Source organism: Rhinatrema bivittatum, chromosome 2, assembly GCF_901001135.1.
Source record: "Rhinatrema bivittatum chromosome 2, aRhiBiv1.1, whole genome shotgun sequence".
NCBI lineage: Eukaryota > Metazoa > Chordata > Amphibia > Gymnophiona > Rhinatrematidae > Rhinatrema > Rhinatrema bivittatum.
The window spans coordinates 630,324,539-630,347,545 of record NC_042616.1 but is presented as its reverse complement, the minus strand read 5'-3'; the positions used below and the strand labels follow the sequence as shown (position 1 = coordinate 630,347,545).

General features: G+C 40.6%; 1 protein-coding gene across 6 annotated transcripts in view; it reads left to right on the top strand.

Moving 5' to 3' along the window:
* The window catches only part of PCMTD1 (protein-L-isoaspartate (D-aspartate) O-methyltransferase domain containing 1), a 237,895-nt gene that overhangs the window by 5,792 nt on the left and 209,096 nt on the right, over nt 1-23,007 (top strand). For 3 of the 6 annotated variants that reach the window (XM_029591264.1, XM_029591263.1, XM_029591260.1), the window contains one exon: nt 16,327-16,438. The exons of 1 other annotated variant lie outside the window; for it this stretch is intronic. The gene's annotated coding sequence lies outside the window, so the exon portion shown is untranslated. Of the gene's footprint in view, nt 1-3,027; nt 3,111-16,326; nt 16,439-23,007 lie in introns of all 6 variants that reach the window. 2 more of the 6 variants (XM_029591261.1, XM_029591262.1) reach the window with 1 other exon arrangement.

The window sequence follows — 23,007 nt, the reverse complement described above, 5'->3', positions numbered from 1 at the left end:
GTGCACGGAGCAGGAGAGAGACCTTGGGGTGATGGTGTCTAATGATCTGAAGTCGGCAAAACAATGTGACAAGGCGATAGCTAAAGCCAGAAGAATGCTGGGCTGCATAGAGAGAGGGATATCGAGTAAGAAAAGGGAAGTGATTATCCCCTTGTACAGGTCCTTGGTGAGACCTCACCTGGAGTATTGTGTTCAGTTCTGGAGACCGTATCTCCGAAGAGACAGAGACAAGATGGAGGCGGTCCAGAGAAGGGCGACCAAAAAGGTGGAAGGTCTTCATCAAATGACTTATGAGGAGAGATTGAAGAATCTAAATATGTACACCCTGGAGGAAAGGAGGAGCAGAGGTGATATTTATTTATTTATTTAGCACTTTTTTATACTGATATTCCGGTAACAGAGTTACCAATCAAGTCGGTTTACATTACAACAGTAACTATGACATGAGAATGTCTTACAATAAACAGGTTTATCGAACTTGGATATAACGAAGTGGGTTTAACAGCATAAATAAGATAGAAATCAGGAGTTAATAATAGGACAAGGAAACAAGATTTGATTACATCGCGCAAAAAATAGGGCGGAAGATATGATACAGACTTTCAGATACTTGAAAGGTTTTAATGATCCAAAGACAACGACAAACCTTTTCCGTAGGAAAAAAATCAGCAGAACCAGGGGTCACGATTTGAAGTTCCAGGGAGGAAGATTCAGAACCAATGTCAGGAAGTATTTCTTCACGGAGAGGGTGGTGGATGCCTGGAATGCCCTTCAGGAGGAAGTAGTGAAGACCAGAACTGTGAAGGACTTCAAAGGGGCGTGGGATAAACACTGTGGATCCATAAAGTCAAGAGGCCGTCAATGAAGAGTGGGTGGCTAGCCGGAATGACGGCTACTGCCTGGAGATAATACCCTTATTCAATAAACATACACAGGGTTACTGTGACTCCAACATCGCTCTAAGCTTCAACAGCAAGAGGAAATGTGGAAAAAAGGATTTGCACTCACAAAGCGGGGAGTAGCTTGCTTGTTACAGTGGTTACTACCCCAAACCAAATAAGCCTGATACTTCACTTTCAATGCATATCCAGCATAGCTCTCTGCTTCAACGGCAGGGGAGAAGAAAAACTGATACTTCACGCATAAAAATAATGTAGGCAACAAGACAGACACAACTGTTGTTACTTGTGCCTCGGTCCGGATCACAATCAGGCGGTTTTCCGAGACTGTGGCCGCATGTCCCCCCGGGCTCAGCACCAATGCACCACAAAGATCGCCAGGCTAAGAGAAGGTAGCCCAGGGCCCCGCCTGGACCACCCCAAAAAGTGCAATAAGGCCTCCTCCGTGGGACCACTGGAGGAGCGATGGAGCCAAAGGGGAAACCCCTCCCCCCAACTCTCAGCGCTCCCAACCGGCGCAGAAGGCATCGGGAGATGCACAATGCACCTACCATGGCGCCTTGCATCGTCCGGCACGGAACCACTGATGCACTTGCCTGATGCGTCGTGCTTTCCCAGTGCGTTGCCTGGCACAAAGCATCATGCACCTTAAGTGCAGTCGGCACATGCATCAAAATCAAAGCACAAGGAGGATCCGGCACTCAACGCTTCGACGCACCAGCACAGTAAAACAACAGGCTCGACTTAACTTGATAAGCCAATCGTTCCCATGTAACTATTGTATTTCTGGATGGTCTGTCCTCTGCTACTTTTTGTAGAACCAATTTTTGAAAATCTTTATTGGTACCAGCTATTAGCCCTGCTGTTCTCAGATGTCTCCCTCAAGTCTTGGGAGATTTTCAAAAATTGGTTCTACAAAAAGTTGCAGAGATGACCGACCATCCAGAAGTACAATAGTTACATGGGAACGATTGACTTATCAAGTTAAGTAATCCATATATGGACTTTTAAATATTGCATATATATAAAAAAGGTAAAAAAAATTGTTTTGGTATATAATCACTTACCACCAGTGACTTATGATTATATATAATGCAGAGTCCTGAAGTGTCATGCTATATTGATGAAGCCTAGTATGATGGTCACTCATTATTAAGTATCACATTGTTGTATTATTAGCGTCATATAATTTTTGGAATTAAGGATGGCTGTTGGAATATGAGAAGTATATTGAATGGTCCACCTGTCCATCACAGAGTTTGTTGGCGCACTCTAGTTTAAATATAGCCTACATTATTTTGCCATACTGGCAGAATTTAAACCCAGGTGGCTGCGGCATGATCGCGATCTTTTTTATCTTTCTTTCATTTATTTATTTATTTATTTATTTATTTATTTAAACCAATTCTCTGAGGAGAGAGCGTGCAGCCTATAGCGCAGAAGAAACAGACTGAGGAGAAGATGTCACCGTGCAGAAAAGGACATGCAGTCGTGCACAGAGCAGAGCTCTTTGAGCTTGGTTAAGTTCCGCCTAGCCCTTGTGGAAGGACGTCCCCAGACAGCATGGCTAATTCAGCCTGTTTATCTGCGGGAAAATCAATTTTCATTGCTTCCTCTTGTTTGAAGAGCAAAGTGTGGCTTCCTATAGAGCTCCTTGTATGCCAAGCAAGTAGCATTATTAGAGCAATATTTAGCTTTCCTTTGCACAAGAGCAGTGAGTGCCCCAAGCAGCTTAGTCCAGGAATCCATTTTGAGTTTCAAATTTACGGTTCAGAGCATTAGAAATTGGACTGCATATTGGTTTGAGTATTCCAACCCTGCCTTGTTTTATTTTTAGATCTTTATTCTGAAATGCTTTGTTGAATTAGAGAATATTCATGATTGCAGTTTACAGTGTAATCAGAAAATAAGCATGAAAAAGTAAATGCTGGACATTGCAGAAGTCTGGGGCCTCCAAATGGAAAGCCATCTTTTCTATAGTGAATCTATGAATTTACCAAAAAGACATGATTTGCAGGCTGCCACCCCTGCTGGTTGAGCTACAGACAGAACTGTTAAACATTTCAAATTTGTGTGTGTTTGTTCTCAGATCCCTTGTATGTAATGTGAATTGTTTTTCCCTTTCCAGTCCACTTGCTAACTCTTCAAGTAGAAGGCAAAGAAGCAAACTTCATACTTTATCTGAGTGACGAGATGCAAAGGATATGTAAAGTAAATATAATGCTGAACTCCTCTATCAAGTAGAGAAAAAAATTACGTTTATCTCAGTGGTTATTTGAGATGTTTTGTGAATTCTGATAAATGCCCTTTCCCTTCAAGTCCTGGGTTTGTTATATCCTGAAACACTCCTTCTCAAACCACTACTGGCTCCATTGTGTGTGTTTGCTTCTTCATGGAATGAAAGTCTTGAAAACACGAATCCTGTACCCTTGGAGGCTTTAGTTAGGCCATTTAGCCTGCAACCAGCAGGGTCCCTGATCTTTACCTCTGTTCTCTTATGTTCCTGAGGCATCATTGTTCTTCATGCAGCCCAAAGAATCAATGAGAAAAGATGCAAACTCTGCCTTAGGCCTTACACTCTTCTGTACCTTTGTTTTTTGGTCAGTGGATAAAGAAATAGACGCCTTCTGCCATCCTGTACTTCCATTCTTTTGCCTACAGGTCAAAGAGTAAATATGCAAGTTCTGCTTTCCACCCTCCTGTACTTTCCTTGGCTAGTGGATCAAGGGGTAACGAGACAAGCTTTGTCTTCTGTAGTGCTTACCACTACAGTTTGTCACAACTTCCACCTGCTCTTTAAATGGCTTGTCTGGCAGCTTGACATCCATGCACATCTGTGCTGGTCATAACATAACATAAGTTTTCATACTTGGTGAGACCAAGGGTCCATCAAGCCCAGCATCCTGTTTCCAGCAGTGGGACCTGGAAAATATCCAAACAGTAAATGAATCCCATGCTACTATTGCCAGTAATAAGCAGTGGCTTTTTCCCAAATTGATTTGATTAATAGTAGCTTTTGGACTTCTCCTCCATGTACTTGTCAAAACCTTAACCACATCCTCTGGCAGTGAGCTCCCAGAGCTTAATTGTGCAGTGGAAGAACATTTTCTCCAATTTTATTTTAAATGTGCTACTTACTAACTTCATGGCGTGCCCCCCCTAGTCCTTGTATTATCTGAAAGTGTAAATTACCGATTCACATTTACCCATTCTAGTCCTCTCATGATTTTATAGACCTCTATCATATCCCCTCTGTCATCTTTTCTCCAAGCTGAACAGCCCTAACCTTTCTTTTTTCCTTATAAGGGAGCCGTATCATCCCTTTTATCAGTTTGGTCACCCTTTTCTGAATCTTTTCCAGTGTAACTATATCTTTTTTTGAGATGCTGTGACCAGAATTGCACACAGTACTCGAGGTGAGGTCTCACCATGGAGTGATAGAGAGGTACTACGACGTTCTCTGTTTTTTTCACCATTCCTTTGATAATAATTCCTAACATTCTATTTGCTTTTTTTGACTGCTGTAGCACGCTGAACTGATGATTTCAATGTATTGTCCACTATGTCACCCAGATCTTTTTCCTGGGTGGTAACTCCTAATATGGAACCTAACATTGTGTAACTACTACGTGGGTTAATTTCCCCTATGTTCTTTCCATTTGTCCACATTACATTTTATCTGCATTTGAATGCCCAGCCTCCAGTCTTTCAAGGTCCTCCTGCAATTTATCACAATCCACTTGTGATTTAACAGCTCAAAATAATTTTGTGTCATCTGCAAAAGTGATCACCTCACTTGTGTTTACCCTTTCTAGATCATTTATAAATATATTAAAAAGCACAGATCCCTGAGGCACTCTACTGTTTATATCGACTGAGAAAACTGATCATTTAATCCTGTTCTTTTTCCACTCTTTTAGCATTTTCAATCTGCAAAAGAACATTGCCCATTATCCCATGACTTGTTAATTTTCTTAGGAGTCTCTTATGAGGACTTTGTCAAACACCTTCTGAAAATCCAAGTGTACTAATTCTACCTGCTCACCATTATCCACATGTTTATTAACCCCTTCAAAAATAAAATTGAGCTGATTTGTGGGGCATAACTTCCCTTGGGTAAATCCAAGCTGGCTGTGTCCCATTAAACCATGTCTATCTATAAGTTCTGTGATTTTGGTTTTTAGAATAGTTTCCATGATTTTTCCCAGCACTGAAGTCGAGCTCACCAGTCTAATGTTTCCTGGATCACCTCTTGAGCCTTTTTAAATATTGGGGTTACATTGCCACCTTCCAGTCTTCAAGTACAATGGTCAGTTTTAATGATAGGTTACAAATTACTAATAATAGATCTGAAATTTAATTTTTTAGTTCTATTTCCCAAGCCAGGTACCAATTTTTAGGTGATCTAGTACCTAGGAATTTTCTACCCTTGGTCTTACTGCATAGGCTTTTAAAAATGGCTGCTATATCTAATATCTGACGAATGATTAATAGGCAGTTAATTTTATTACAGCCATAGGAGAATCATTTTTTTTTTTAAATTTGATATAAAGTCCGCAGGTAAAAAGTACCCACAGACTTTAACCTATGTGAGCTGTTTAAAAATTACCCTCACAGAGGGCAATTTTCAAATGCATTTACCTGGGTAAAATTGCCTAACTTAGAATTGCCCCCTGAAATGTAGCTACAATTGGGGAGAAGATTTTTTTGTGGGCATATATAGGTAGTGGCGTAGCCATGGGAGGGCCTGGGCGGGCCATGGCCCACCCACTTTGGGTTCAGGCCCACCCAACCAGGATTGTCTGACACCAGATCTGCAAGACCATCACAGGATTCCATTCCCACGTTGGCGAAGAGGGAGGGCTAGAGCTGCAAGGCTGTCTTGGGATCCCATACCCGCAATGGCGAAGAAGAAGGCTGGAGCAGCAGTGCTGATCATTAATGCTATTTTATTGCAGTTACGATGATTTCTGGTTTTTTGCAAAGAGGATTCATGAAAGAATATATTGATTATTGTTTTATTACATGATTGGTTGGATCTGTTTGTTTTCTTTGCTTTTTACATGATATACTTGTGCATTTATAAACTGCAATACATATAAAATTAATATATATTAAGGAATTTTTTATGATGGTAAGTGCTTAAAATAATTGAGGTAAAATATTTTAAAAGTTTCATGCATGATGCATAATGGCTGTTGCAAACTACTTAGAAAGCCATTGTAGGGTGCAGTGTATATAGCATTATTTATCAATAAGAATACAAGTAGTAGGTCTCAGACCTGCATGCCTACAGCTCACCTATGTTAACCTTGTGCTCACTCAAAAAATAAATTCTGCTACACTACTGTATATAGGTCAGGGGAGGAAAACGATGCACGTGGAGAGCTTGCAGATTCCTTATAGATATTTGAATGTCTCGTATATGATTGAGCTGGAAGTGGTTATGTTTTAATTAAAAAAAAAAATTCTATATTTTCTATTTATTTATTTATTTAAGGGTTTTTATATACCGCGGCTCGTTAGCAAACATCACCTCGGTTTACAATGAACATTAAATTAGCAACAAGCTTTACAATCCAACATAATTAAAATAATGATACATCGCTGAAAACATTGAAATTATAATATAATTAAAATAAACTGAACTAGATTTAGCAGGGGCACATAGGGCTGGCGGATCAAATTCTACTTTGACATAGTTAAATTTAGGGTTACTTTTTAAAATCTAGCTAATGAAAATGCAGTGCTCATATTGGGCACAATTTGTTTTTGAAAGTTATTGACTTATATTTCTCAGCTTTAATATTCTCAGATACCTAAGGCAAGTATTCATTGTCTTAGATAATATATGTTATACAGTTATTCAATCAGAGGTGTTTTAATTAATTTATAGCGCCATAGCCAGTGGATTAGTATGGCTGCTGCAGGCATTTAAAACTTGTCTGACTTGATGATCTGTGCTTGGCATGCCCAAACAAGGTGAATAATTATTCCATGTATACTTTTAAATTTAGTTCCTTAAGGTTACTTGCCAAAGATAGCTTCTTAATTTTACTAAAACAGTGTTTTAATATACATTGAAATAGGAATGGACACTTCTTGTTGCCATCTAAATTCTAGTTGAATTCTGTATTAGTCTGTGCTAGCCTACATATATTTTAATGCAGTCTTTATGTGGCCTAATGCATGGAGATGTAAATACGCTGTGTATCCTAGAAACATAGAAACATGATGGCAGAAAAAGATCATACGACCTATCTAGTCTGCCCAATCACATCATCTGCTCCATTCTTTGGAATTTCTTACCTGAGATGTTACGTTTGATACCAGATAGAAAGCGATTTAAATGTGAGCTAAAAACATGGTTATTCAAAAGTGCATGCAACCTAACTTAAAAACATCAGAATGTAGAGATCTACAATAACAAGGAGGACAAGAGATAATAATTGATGCATGAGGAACTCCCCTCCCAAAGATTTATCCTATGCAAAGTTCAGCAAGAAAGTAGGATCTCTATTAAATATTGAAACTGGAAAGGTTCCCGACCCTCATGCAGAGGTTCTAGGGATTCTAAAAATTTTTGAAATGCCACCAGAACCCACAGCTCTGCCACCACATGCAGTACTAGATGCTGTTCTGCATAAGATGTGAGAGAAACCATTTACCACCACAACTGTGTTAAGGAAAACGGACTTAAAATACCGTATGCAAAATTCCATGATCTCTGAGTCCACGCAATTACCCCACAACTCCGTAGTGGTGGAATCTGCATTACTGCGAGCCAAAAGATCAAAACTTCATGCAATTTCACCACCGGGCAAAGACCATAAATCAGTGGATGACTTCGGTCGTAAGGTGTATCACTCGTCCATGCTAGCCACAAAAATCCAGCACCATCAATTTTACGGAATCCAATATCTATTTGAATGTCTCCAGAGATTACGTCCCATATGTCTAGCTTCGGATAACTCCTTACCACAGCCATCTACAGACATGGAGGAAGGTTTTCGACATTTACTTCGATCTGTTTATGAATCATTTGAATCTTCTGCTAGATCCTCAGCTATGGCAATAGCAGCACGATGCATGGAATGGTTGAGAGCCAGTTCAATAAGTGACGATGTCCATGATAAGTTGGTTGATATACCTTGTCTCGGAGACAATCTTTTTGGTAATAAGTTTGGGGAAACTGTTACCCTTTTGAAAGAACAGAATACTGCGGTTCAGTCTTTGACATCATCGACATACCCTCTTGCCTCTTCTGGAATATTCTACTCTTCATTCAGAAGACAGCCTTATGTAAGGGCACCCTTCAAACCATACAGCACTTATAGAACACAGTAATACCCCCATCAACGTTAACAACCACAGGCTCATCCCTCCCGTGGATGTCCGCACCAACCACGTGCTCAAAAACAAACTCCAGCAGCTCCTCCAAAGCAGACTCCATCTTTTTGAGCTACCCCAAGCCACCTCCACTACTATACATAGGGGGCCGCCTTCAACATTTTTATGCCATTTGGGAAGCGATTTCTTCAGATCACTGGGTACTGAACATCATAAGAGAGAGTTACCAATTAAATTTTCTAACTCTTCCACCCCTCCCTCAAGTTCCCCCTCTAAGGAATACATCAAACCACTCCCAGGACCTTCCGGAACAGTTACTCACTCTACAGTTGCAGAACTCAATTCAAACAATCCCAATTTCATCAAAAAATCAAGGGTTTTACTCCCCCTATTTTCTCATTCCAAAAAAGTCCGAAGGTCTTCGACCAATCTTAGATTTGCGGAACCTCAACAAACACATCTAGAAAGAAAAATTCAAGATGACCTCTCTCAAGAGTATTCTTCCTCTTCTACAGCCCAACGACTGGCTTTGCTCTATAGACCTGAAGGTTGCATATTCCCATATACCCAAGCACCCTTCCTCCTGGCACTGTCTTTGTTTCCAAGTTCAGAACAACCACTATCAATTCAAAGTTCTACCTTTTGGCCTCTCCTCAGCCCCAAGGGTATTCATGAAATGTTTAGCGGTGGTAGTGGTGGCTCATCTCAGACAGCTCTCGATACAGATTTTTCCCTATCTCGACGACTGGCTGTTGGTAGCCTCAGATACGACTACCTTGAAGACTCACGCATTTCAACAATCAATTGTCTTCAGACATTGGGATTTATAATCAAATACGAAAAGTCCAGCCTGTAACCAACACAGGCTCTGCAGTTCATGGGGGCGCTCATCAATTCAGCGCAACAGAGAGCTTACCTACCACAAAGCAGGATCCAAACTCTGTCCTCTTTTGCTCAGCGTCTATTCAAGCAACCGCATGCATCAGTGGCTCATGGCAGCATCTAAGAACATAAGAAAATGCCATACTGGGTCAGACCAACGGTCCATCAAGCCCAGCATCCTGTTTCCAACAGTGGCCAATCCAGGCCATAAGAACCTGGCAAGTACCCAAAAACTAAGTCTATTCCATGTAACCATTGCTAATGGCAGTGGCTATTCTCTAAGTGAACTTAATAGCAGGTAATGGACTTCTCCTCCAAGAACTTATCCAATCCTTTTTTAAACAAAGCTATACTAACTGTACTAACCACATTCTTTGGCAACAAGTTCCAGAGTTTAATTGTGCGTTGAGTAAAAAAGAACTTTCTCCGATTAGTTTTAAATGTGCCCCATGCTAACTTCATGGAGTGCCCCCTAGTCTTTCTACTATCCGAAAGAGTAAATAACCGATTCACATCTACCCGTTCTAGACCTCTCATGATTTTAAAACATCTCTATCATATCCCCCCTTAGCCATCTCTTCTCCAAGCTGAAAAGTCCTAACCTCTTTAGTCTTTCCTCATAGGGGAGTTGTTCCATTCCCCTTATCATTTTGGTAGCCCTTCTCTGTACCTTCTCCATCGCAATTATATCTTTTTTGAGATGCGGCGACCAGAATTGTACACAGTATTCAAGGTGCGGTCTCACCATGGAGCGATACAGAGGCATTATGACATTTTCCGTTTTATTCATCATTCCTTTTCTAATAATTCCCAACATTCTGTTTGCTTTTTTGACTGCCGCAGCACACTGCACCGACAATTTCAATGTGTTATCCACTATGACACCTAGATCTCTTTCTTGGGTTGTAGCACCTAATATGGAACCCAACATTGTGTAATTATAGCATGGGTTATTTTTCCCTATATGCATCACCTTGCACTTATCCACATTAAATTTCATCTGCCATTTGGATGCCCAATTTTCCAGTCTCAAAAGGTCTTCCTGCAATTTATCACAATCTGCTTGTGATTTAACTACTCTGAACAATTTTGTGTCATCTGCAAATTTGATTATCTCACTCGTCGTATTTCTTTCCAGATCATTTATAAATATATTGAACAGTAAGGGTCCCAAGACAGATCCCTGAGGCACTCCACTGTCCACTCCCTTCCACTGAGAAAATTGCCCATTTAATCCTACTCTCTGTTTTCTGTCTTTTAGCCAGTTTGCAATCCACGAAAGACATCGCCACCTATCCCATGACTTTTTACTTTTCCTAGAAGCCTCTCATGAGGAACTTTGTCAAACGCCTTCTGAAAATCCAAGTATACTATATCTACCGGTTCACCTTTATCCACATGTTTATTAACTCCTTCAAAAAAGTGAAGCAGATTTGTGAGGCAAGACTTGCCCTGGGTAAAGCCATGCTGACTTTGTTCCATTAAACCATGGCTTTCTATATGTTCTGTGATTTTGATGTTTAGAACACTTTCCACTATTTTACCTGGCACTGAAGTCAGGCTAACCGGTCTGTAGTTTTCCGGATCGCCCCTGGAGCCCTTTTTAAATATTGGGTTTACATTTGCTATCCTCCAGTCTTCAGGTACAATGGATGATTTTAATGATAAGTTACAAATTTTTACTAATAGGTCTGAAATTTCATTTTTTAGTTCCTTCAGAACTCTGGGGTGTATACCATCCGGTCCAGGTGATTTACTACTCTTCAGTTTGTCAATCAGGCCTACCACATCTTCTAGGTTCACCGTGATTTGATTCAGTCCATCTGAATCATTACCCATGAAAACCTTCTCCATTACGGGTACCTCCCCAACATCCTGTTCAGTAAACACCGAAGCAAAGAAATCATTTAATCTTTCCGCGATGGCCTTATCTTCTCTAAGTGCCCCTTTAACCCCTCGATCATCTAACGGTCCAACTGACTCCCTCACAGGCTTTCTGCTTCGGATATATTTAAAAAAGTTTTTACTGTGAGTTTTTGCCTCTACAGCCAACTTCTTTTCTTCTATCCATGTCTTCCCATACACAAGACTGCACATGTGTTGCCTACAGTGGGGCCTCAAGAATAAATGGTCACAGTACTGGCAACCACTCTAGACCAGAGTACGTCTTACCAAACAAATGCGCACTGACATTCAGTGGTGGATAAACACTAGCCATCTGTCCTCGGGAGCACCATTTCAGTTGCCTCCTCACCAAATCACTCTCACGATGGATGCATCCAGAAAGGGCTGGGGAGCCCATTTAAACGACTTAAAAACTCAAGGTCACTGGTCTCTTCAGGCGACCAACTATCAAATCTATCTCCTGGAGCTTTGAGCCATTTGGAAAACACTTCAAACATCTCATGGTATAGACAGACAACCAGGTAGCCATGTTCTATATAAACAAAGAAGGAAGGTCATGTTCCTGCATACTCTGTCGGGAGGTACTTCGCATACTGACTTGGGCAATATCGAACCAAGTCTCGATACAAGCCACTTATCTTCCTGGATTAGACAATGTAACAGTGGACCGCCTCAGCAGAATTTTCCATCCACACGAATGGACCTTGAATCGGGACGTGGCATCAAGCCTATTCCAACAGAGGGGCTTTCCAACCATAGACCTCTTTGCCACAGAGAGCAACCGGCAAACACAGACATTTTGCTCCATCTACCCAAGCAAACTTCGTTACGCTCCAGATGCTTTGCTCATTCCATGGACGGAGGGTCTACTCTACGCTTTCCCTCCCATTCCACTAATATCCAAAACAATACAAAAATGTATCAGAGATGCAGCGGACATGATCCTCATAGCCCTGTCCTGGCCAAGGCAGCCATGGTATGCGTATCTCATGCGACTATCCTTTCACCCACAGATTCTACTGGAAAACCATCCCCAACTGTTAACTCAGGAGGGGGGATCCCTCCTTCATCTGATGCATCAATCCCTCCACCTGACTGCATGAAGGTTGAACAGCATGTATTAAACCATCTAGGACTTCCATCTCAACTTGAGGACATTCTCATTGCATCCAGAAAACCTTCCACCAGATGTAACTATGCCGGGAAGTGGCATTGTTACTCAGAATGGTGCAAACCAAAAAAAATTGGACCCTTATTCTACAACAGGAGCACATCTCCTGGATTACCTCCACACTCTTTATGTAGCTGGTTTGGCATCTACTTCAGTTCATGTGCATATCCGTGCCATTGCAGCTTTCCATCACGCTCATAATGGACTTCCCATTTCCAACCACCCTTTAATCTCCAGATTCATGCACGGCATGCTATGTCTTCGACCACCAGTCACAAAACCACCTATACCATGGAATCTCAATATTGTCCTGGAACAATTAATGTTACCCCCTTTTGAACCTCTAGATTCCTGCCATGTCAAATACCTTACTTGGAAAACAATATTCCTAGTTGCCATGACATCAGCAAGGAGAGTAAGTGAACCTCAGGCCTTGGTTCATTACTCCCCTTACTTAGAATTCTATCATAATAAAGTCACACTTCGGCCTTATCCTGTCTTCCTTCCTAAAGTGGTATCTGCTTTTCACATCAACCAGTCCATTACACTTCCTATCTTCGAGCCTAAGCCTCATGCGAATGACAGGGCTAGACTTCTCCATTCTCTAGACTGTAAGAGAGCGCTGGCTTATTACAAGCAAAGTACACATTCTGATTCCAGACCATCTCAGCTGTTTTTCTCTTTCAATCCAAATTCTCCAAACCAACCTGTCTCCAAGAGAACTCTGTCTAGTTGGTTGTCCCAATGTTTAACGTTCTGCTACAATAAGCGTAATATGCCATTGAACACAAGACTAAAAGCACACCAAATTAGAGCAACAGCGGTGTCTGTTGCACATTTCAGAAACGTTCCGCTGATAGACATTTGCAAAGTGGCAACTTGGTCTGCTCTCCACACCGTCACATCACACTACTGTCAAGAACAGCAAACCTGATGAAGCCATGGGTTTGGCAATCCTGTCAACCCTTGCAGCTAAATAAGACTGTCTACCTTTTTGTTAAAGGGTAGTGTCCTGACCTAAAGAACATAATACCTGGACACCACCCGGGAGCTTGGGACTCCCAGATAGCAAGGCTAATTCAGCCTGCTAATGCTGGGAAAAAGCAAGTTTGCTTACCGTAGATAGCAGGATGAATTAGCCATGCATTCCCGGCCCACCTCCCTAGACAGCCTACAAATAAGCAAAACCTATTTCCACGTACATCTCGCTTGGTTACAAGAGACTGATGTAAAACGGCAATTGTGCAGGAATCTCACCACGCAGCCGTACAGAGTTCAAAACTCTGCCTCCTGACCTCTGTTGCAACGCTCCCAGACAGCATGGCTAATTCATCCTGCTATCTACAGAAACACTGTTTATGGTAAGCAAACTTGCTTTTAGGGCAAAACCTGATATTCACTGTTTACCTTGTGGAGAGCCATGTTTATGAGGATTAATCAAGTGCACAATAAATGTTTTTAATTTTGTATCAGAATTCCAAGATATATTACTTGCTTTTAATCTTAATTCATAATTACTTATATAATTGTAAGGCACTGAAAAACAAATGTTCCCCATTTGTCATGTGGAGCACACCTTTATAGTATCTCAAGGCATTTTATTTAAAATTCACAGTATCCATCTACTTTTTTTTTTTTTTAAACAGAATCAGTACCATTACTGGTATTCAGCTGTTATTGGAATTTGGTGTTTTGATTTACTGTTTATTAAGTAAATTGTAATCTGTTTGGTTCTAACTTGGATAGTCTGTTCCCTGCAATATCATTTGATCTTGCTTTATCTTTCCATTGTATTTGCCTTATCACCTTGTTGGACTATATTGTGTGAACACCTACCTGTCAGCATTTGACCACAGTGATTTCTGGGGTTATGTAGCCTGCTTGTTCTAATCTAGCTACCCCATCTAGCTAAGTCATATTTACTTTATTTGCTTCTTGTTTTATCCTCTCTGCTTGCCTCCGTTGCTGCAGCCTCTGAACCCTGTTCCATGGGGCCCTAAGTGACTGGATGTTTGAGCAACAGCCTCCCTAGTTTTGGTTGATGTTTAGGTTATTTCAGAGCTTAATGGTAAAACATGGTAGGTGAGGAGAGGGTTGCTTGGTGTTTGGATTATGTAGGAACATTTGGATGTTCAACTACCCAGGCTGACAAAGGAAGACATAAAAAATTACTTTAGATAAATGAACAATTCTCGATGAATCTGGAAGATGTACTCTGGCAAATTGACAAACTAAAGAGTAGCAAATCGCCTGGACCAGATGGTATGCATCCCGAGAGTTGAAAGAACTGAGAAATGAAATGCAGACCTGCTATTGGAAACTGAAGACTGGAGGGTTGCCAATGTAATGCCAATTTTTAAAAGGGATCAAGGGATGAACCAGGAAACTACAGACCAGTGAGTCTGACATGTGTAACAGGCAAAATAGTAGAAATTATCAAGAATGAAATTGCTGAGTATATAGCTAGGCATATTTTAATGGGACAAAGCCAACATGGATTTAGCCAAGGGAAGTCTTGGCTCACAAATTTGCTTCATTTTATTGAGGGCATAAATAAACGTGATAAAGGTGAGCCACTTGATATAGTGTATCTGGATTTCTAGAAAGCATTTGACAGAGTCCTTCATGAGAGACTTCTAAGGACATTAATAAGTCATGGGATAGAGGGCAATGTCCTATTGTGCCTTGCCAACTGGTTAAAAGATAGAAAACAGAGTAGGGTAATATGGTAAATTTTCCCAATGTAGAAAGGTGACTAGTAGAATGCCCCAGGGATCAGTTCTGGGACTACTGCTTTTTAGCATATTTATAAATGACTTGGAAATGAGAACAAGTGACATGATCAAATTTGCTGATGACACAATAATTCTAAGTTGTTCAATCACAAGATGATTGTGAGAAATTGCAAGAGGGCATTGCAAAACTGAAGACTGGGCATGCAAATGAAATTCAATGTGGACAAGTAAAAAGTTACTCCACATTAGGAGTCACCACTCAGGAAAAGGATCTCGGTGTCATCGTTGAAAATACGTTGAAAACTTCTGCTCAATGTGCAGAAGCAGCCAAGAAAGTAAAGAAAATGCTAGGGATTATTGAGAAAGAAATGGAGAATAAAACAGAGAATATCATAATGTCTCTGTATCACTCACTCCATGGTGCAACTTCATCTTGAGAATTGTGTGCAGTTCTGGTCACCACATCTGAAAACATTTATAGCAGAATTAGAAAAGATATAGAGAAGGGCGACCAAAATAATGAAGAAATGGAACAATTCTCCTATGAAGAAAGGCTAAAGACATTAGAACTCTTCAGCTTGGGGAAGAGTCCTAACTGAGGGGAGAGGGCTCAGGGGAGATATAGAGGTCTATAAAATAATTAATGGTATGGAACAAAACAAGTAAGCATTAATCAGTTAATTACTCTTTCAAAAAGTACAAAGACCAGGGGACACACATTGAAGTTACTAGGTATTACATTTAAAACTAGTAAGAGAAAATATTTTTTACTCAATGCATAATTAAGCTCTGGAATTTGTTGCCAGAGGATGTGGTGAAAGCTGCTAGTGTAGCTCAGTTTAAAAAAAGGTTTGAATAAGTTCTGGAGGAAAAGTCCAATAACCATTATTAAAGTAGACTTGCAGAAATCCACTGCTTTTATTCTTGGGATAAGCAGCTTAGAATCTCTTTACCCCTTGGGATCTTGCCAGGTACTTGTGACCTGGATTGGCCACTATTGGAAACAGGTTACTGGGCTTGATGGATCTTTTGGTCTGACCCAATTATGGCAAGTCAGAAAAAATAAAATCTCACAACTTGTTAAGCTTCTATAGCTATTAGCTGGGATCTGTTTTTGCAGGATAGACTGTAATGGGGTCAATTGGATGGGGCAGTTGGATTTTATTTTCTATCAGCTGTTGTGTTACATTAAAATATTTTGATGAAGAAAGAACAATTTTAAAAAACAAAATCTAAATTACGAGAGGACGGGTGGGTGGTTCCATGTTTAATGGAGGACAAATGAAGGAAAGTTGGAGAGTAGATGGTACAGGAAAATGAAAAATAAACTGGAGAATGGATTGTACTTTTTTTTTTTTTTTTTAATATTATATTTTTGCTTTAGGAGACTGATCATGTGGCTAGATCCAAGATGATAATTGGACAGTGTCCCTTTAAATCTCATTGCTTCAAGAAATGATCCAGTTGCCTAAGGAGAAAGCAAAAGTTGGAGCGAGGTATGTTCTCCTTTTGCATTGTTTTTTTTTTGTCAGCATTTTAAGAATTTTATTAAGAGTGTTTTTAACCTATTTCTGTCACTGGAGCATTTTCATATCCTTTGTTATTTTGGTGGGACAGGTTGCTTGCTAGTGTTTGTTTTCAGCCCATGAGTTTAAATGCTTCATTTCTCACAAATTTGAGTACCCTGTATATACTTGAATTGATTTAGTCAATGATGAGGATTATTTTGTAAGCCATCTAGCAAGTATGGATTTAGGTGACTAAATCAAAATCTTAAAATATTTACCGCTGCTGAGCAGTCCCTGAAGTATGGTTTAGAGTGGAGGAAAAAGGTTAGCTAGCTATATATGCTCACTGGCTATGTAGTCGGTCAGAATGCCATGCCTCTGCCCCACACCTTAGCGAAACACTAATAGTTTAGTTTTTCACTTTTAATGGCTATTTCTTACAATGTAAATCAATGTGATGTACAATAAAAAGATAAAACTGTAACAAATAAAACCATCAAGTGCTGAGTCGAAAAGAATGTGAAATGCATTCAAAAACTATGGTTCAAATAAAACTGTAACAGAAAATATAATAAATAATAAAATTATAATAGTTATAAAATTAGGCAAAGTTAAAATACTTGTAAAATAGAGATCAATAGGTAAAAAAATATATACTTAAGTCAAATGACCAGCATTTTATACTTATAAGAGCAAGTTGCTATACCATCAGTATTGTGGTATTAATTGGGAACTGCCTGCTTATTAAAAAAAAAACTTACAAAGACTTTCTAAATTTCATATAATTTTTCTCTAATTGGAGTATTAGTGGAAAAGAGTTCCAGAGGCTTGGAGCTAGTTATGAGATGGTGTGCATTCCAGTCAGATAACCTTGGGCGAAGAGTCGGCAACTCCTGTTGTGAAGAGCACAAACATTGGCCTTGGCTGATAGGGAATGAAAAAATTAGAAAGGTACAAGGGATACCCCCATCAATTTAAAGGTTAGAGAACCAATCTTGAATTTTATACAAAGTGATATTGGAAGCCAATGTAGCTATTTAAGCAACAAGTGACATGATCATTCTTTTTTTTTTTTTTTCCATAAATAAGCTTGGTTGCAGTATTTTGGATTATTTGGAGTCTTCTTAAAATTTAGAAGAGACCATGAAAAATGGCATTACAGTAGTCTGACAATAAACGAGTAAATCATGGTTTTAGGGTCATGTATATCAGGGAATGGTTTAAGTTCCCCAAAAAAACTGTAAGAATAAAAATAACGCTGAAAAAGATTTGATATATGCAGGGAAAAGTTAAGAAAGGCATCAAGGCAAACCCTTAAAGTGGTAATTGAGTATTTTTTTTTTTAAACAATGGGGGCTAGATTTTAAAAGCCCTGTGTCGGCGCGCGCAAAGCCCCGGGACGCGCGTAAGTCCCGGGGCTTCGTAAAAGGGGTGGGAGGGGGCGTGTCCGGGGCATGTCTGGGGGCTGTCCGGGGGCGGGCCGGGAGGGCGGTCCCGAGTCACCCGGCACTGCGGCCTGTGCCGGGGGATGCGAGGCGGCATGCGCAAGTTACGCCTGCTTCAAGCAGGCGTAACTTGCCCAACAAATGGGGGGGGGAGATTTAGGTAGGGCCGGGGGGTAGATAAGGGAGGGGAAGGTGGGGGGATGTGCTTTTCATTAGGAAGAAGGTTAATGAGATCTCCATGTCTTTCTGTGTCCCCTAAATAACTTGTGTGTTTAATGTCATATCCACACCGGGCTGTTGTCTTGTCCTTACTCCTCCTTGATTCCTGACAGTCATCTTTTCCTTCTTCCATCCTGGACCATGGTGGTCCTTTTATCTCTGGTCGCCACATCTCAAAAAAGATATAATTGCGATGGAGAAGGTACAGAGGAGGTGGACCAAAATGATAAGGGGAATGGAACAGCTCCCCTATGAGGAAAGACTAAAGAGGTTAGGACTTTTAAGCTTGGAGAAGAGACGGCTGAGGGGGGATATGATAGAGGTGTTTAAAATCATGAGAGGTCTAGAACGGGTAGATGTGAATTGGTTATTTAGTCTTTCAGATAATAGAAGGACTAGGGGGCACTCCATGAAGTTAGCATGTGGCACATTTAAAACTAATCGTAGAAAGTTCTTTTTCACTCAACGCACAATTAAACTCTGGAATTTGTTGCCAGAGGACGTGGTTAGTTCAGTTAGTATAGCTGTGTTTAAAAAAGGATTGGATAAGTTCTTGGAGGAGAAGTCCATTACATGCTATTAATTAAGTTGACTTAGAAAATAGCCACTGCTATTAATATTACATGAAATAGACTTAGTTTTTGGGTACTTGCCAGGTTCTTATGGCCTGGATTGGCCACTGTTGGAAACAGGATGCTGGGCTTGATGGACCCTTGTTCTGACCCAGTATGGCATGTTCTTATGTTCTTACCATCACCAGATGAACACAGAGATTCGGAAGACTCATGCCTCCTTCGCCACCTGAATGTCGGCAGAATCCTTGTCCGATACCTCAAGAGATCAGAATCCTTGCACAAAACCGATCACCTGTTCATTCTTCACAGCAGGAAGAAACAAGGGGAAACGGCATCGCGGGCGACCATAGCCTGCTGGATCAAGGAAGTCATTAATGCTGCCTATATAGAGGCAGGAAAACCACTACCTCTACAGGTCAAGGTGTATTCTACAAGGGCCCAGGCAGTCTCCTGGGCTGAAACCAGGCTGCTTTCGCCAGCCGAGATCTGTCGGGCAGCGACATGGTCCTCCCTACACACCTTCTCCAGGTTTTACCACCTGGATGTCCAGGCCAGGGAGGATGCAGCACTAAGTGGGCCACGGGCAGCCTCCCACCCGGTATGGGAGTAGCTTTTGTACATCCCATTGGTCCTGAGTCCATCTGGCTACACGCTAGGAAATGGAGAAATTACTTACTTGATACTTTCGTTTTCCTTAGTGTAGACAGATGACTCAGCATCCCGCCCACAGCTGCTCCAGAAATAGAGAACCTTGGATATCAATTTAAAGTCTATACGGGCAAGCCTCGGCCTACCTCTATGTTAAGACACCCGCAGTTTCCTAGGTGTCGGCATTTATTGTGTCAGTGCACCGGCAGTCTCCAGTGCCAAAAAGTTTATATATATATCTATTCAAAGTTAATCAAGTATACTCAAGTGTAATCAAGCAACATATATCCACACTGGCTTTTTGAGGAGAATACTGAAGAGCTAAGCGTGCTGCACGGGTATATGTAGGCTGACATCAGCTTTGAAATCTGACTCTGTCTCCCATCTGCTATCAGGAGAGCACAATACCCATTGGTCCTGAGTCCATCTGTCTACATTAAGGAAAACGAAATTATCAGGTAAGTAATTTGTCCACTCTTCAGTTTGTCAATCAGGCCTACCACATCTTCTAGGTTCACCGTGATTTGGTTCAGTCCATCTGAATTATTAACCATGAAAACCTTTCCCGGTTCGGTTACCTCCCCAACATCCTCTTCAGTAAACAACAAAGCAAAAAAAATCATTTAATCTTTCCGCGATGGCCTTATCGTCTCTAAGTGCCCCTTTAACCCCTCGATCATCTAACAGTCCAATTGACTCCCTCACAGGCTTTCTTCTTCGGATGTATTTTAAAAAGTTTTTACTGTGAGTTTTTGCCTCTACAGCCAACTTCTTATCAAATTCTCTCTTAGCCTGTCTTATCAATGTCTTACATTTAACTTGCTAATGCTTATGCATTATCCTATTTTCTTCTGTTGGATCCTTCTTCCAATTTTTGAATGAAGATCTTTTGGCTAAAATAGCTTCTTTCATCTCCCCTTTTAACCAGTGCCGGTAATCGTTTTGCCTTCTTTCCACCTTTCTTAATGTGTGGAATACATCTGGACTGTGCTTCTAGGTGATATTTTTTACCAGTGGCCACGCCTCTTGCACACTTTTTACCTTTGTAGCTGCTCCTTTCAGTTTTTTTCCAACTATTATTCTCATTTTATCAAAGTTTCCCTTTTCAAAGTTTAGCACAAAAGCCATGGATTTGCTTACTGTCCCCCTTCGTCATTAATTCAAATTTATCATAATATGACCACCATTACCTCTCTCACCAAATCCTGCGCTCCACTGAGAATTAGATCTAAAATTGCTCCCTCTTATCGGTTCCTGAACCAATTGCTCCATAAAAGATTTAAGCTTTCTACCTAAGAACCTGAATTTGGCTTCCAGAACCTCCCTCCCACATTTTCCTATGTTGTTGGTGTCCACATGTACCACAACAGCCGACTCCTCCCCAGCACTGTGTAAAATCCTATCTAGGTGACGCGTGAGGTCCGCCACCTTCGCACCAGGTAGGCATGTTACCAGGCGATCCTCATGCCCACCAGCCACTCAGCTGTCTACATTTTTTTTAATGGCTCTGATGGACAGTCCCTTTCAACCGCTAGAAACAGTCCCAGTTAAATCCCTAACATGGAAGGTTTTATTCCTTGTAGCCATTACATCTGCAAGACAAGTGAGTAGGCTTCAAGCCTTAATTCACATCTCACCTTACCTGCAGTTCTTCCATGGCGAAGTGGTACTTCACCCACACCTAAAATTTCTACTGAAAGTGGTATCCATCTTTCATCTAAATGTGAGACTATTACACTACCAACGTCCTCTCCCAAACTGCACTAAAACAAGTGGGAGAAAGCCTTGCATTCATCGGATTGCAAACAAGTCTTACTTTATTATGAGAAAAGAGCACACTCCTAGACAGGCACAACAGCTATTTATCTCCTACAACTCTAATAAAATAGGAGTCTGGATCACAGACTGGTTTACAGTTCTGCTACTCCTCTGCCTCTTTCCCTTACCTACCAAAGTCAAAGCGCACCAAGTCAGATCTTTTACTCTTCCATAGCACACTTGAAGAACGTGCCAGTTATTGACATTTGCAGGCCACAGTGTGTACACACTTTTATGACCCGCTACTGTCTGGACCAGTTGTCTGTCTCAGACAGTTCAGTGGGATGAGCAGTTTTGAGTTCCATCCAAGATAAGTAGAGACTGCCACTTAGGGGAACAGGTTAAAAAAATACAATAAAAAAGGAGAGGATGCAAAAGACAAAACTTTCATAGCAGCCATTAGCAGACTGAAAGAAAGTGAGAATGAAGGGAAGAGGTGGTATCTTTAATTTGTAAGTCACCAGGTTGTTATCTTATGATCTATAATGTCCGATTTATGTATATATTTATTTTTTTAAATTTATAGCCCACACTCTACAGAGTAGCTTGAGGCGGTTTATATATTAAAAACATACAGAATTAAAAACACAGAACACAAATCTAAACAAACAATGTACATCAGAATATCAAAAATAACTTATTATACTAGTACCAGTCAATTAAAAATTGAAGGCCAGAGGAAAAAAAAAAGTTTTCAATGCCTTCTTAAGTCTTTCAACAGAAGCCATCTCGCATATTCTCTGGGATGGAGCTCAAGAAACAAAGACCAGCAATAGAAATAGCTCTGTTCTTGAGATGTCCAGTCTAGCCAAGTTTGGTGTTAGAACTTCAATCTTGGTAGCAGAGCGCAAATGTCTTACAGACTTATAAAAGTGGAGGATTGTACTCAGCCATGCAGAGGAGTTGTTGTAAAGTAAGTTATGAATAAAGGTTAACACCTTATATTCAGTTTGCCATGTAATTGGAAGGCAATGAAGGAAGGACAAAACAGGTGTAATATGGTCTCCAAGCCTTGTACTGGTTAAAATCCTTGTGGCAGTATTCTGCATAATTTGAAGAGGATGGATTGTATTTGTGGGGAGACCAAAATATGAGTTGCTGTAATCAAGATAATTCAGGACCAGAGATTGTAGAACTGAGCAAAAATTTTGAGGTTCTAACAATGGAGTCATTCTTTTCAGTAAACAAAGTTTAAAAAAAAATATGAGGATTTTATAATCTCTCAGAGGATTATTCATTGAAAGGTTGGAATCAAGCATAATGCCCAGATTCCTCACCTTGTTCAGAAGGTGGAATGCAGTGTCCTTGAAATGTAAAAGTGGTAGAGATCTCACCTGAAGGAAATTTAATCCCTGAAAGAAGAATTTTAGTTTTAGAGATGTTTAGCTGTAATCTGTTATGGTCCACAGAGATAAGTGTAGTGAGACCAGGTCTAAAATGTTGGCCTGGGAAGAGCTGTTCGGTACAAACAGTTGTATGTCATCTGCATAGATTTTGTAGTTTATGCCAAGACATGCATGTAACTTGCATAATAGGGCCAGGCAAATGTGGAATAAGGAGGATACCTTGAGATGGATGTTTCTAATGCTGAGCCAAACCTTATCTCCAGGAGCAAATTGAGGTGGCGGACTACACTTTTGTAATGATCAGCTGCTCGTGAGAAGAATCTGAGTATTCTGCCAAATCTCTTGCAGATTGGAAGAGAGAGATCTGCTGCTGGGAGTCTCTGTGGATAACTAGAGGCATATGTATTTTGGGATATTTGTTAGACTTGAAGTAAAATGGCAAGTACCCAGAAGATTCACTGACCCAATTATTGTAACAAAACTCAGCCCATTGGAGCAGTTGTATC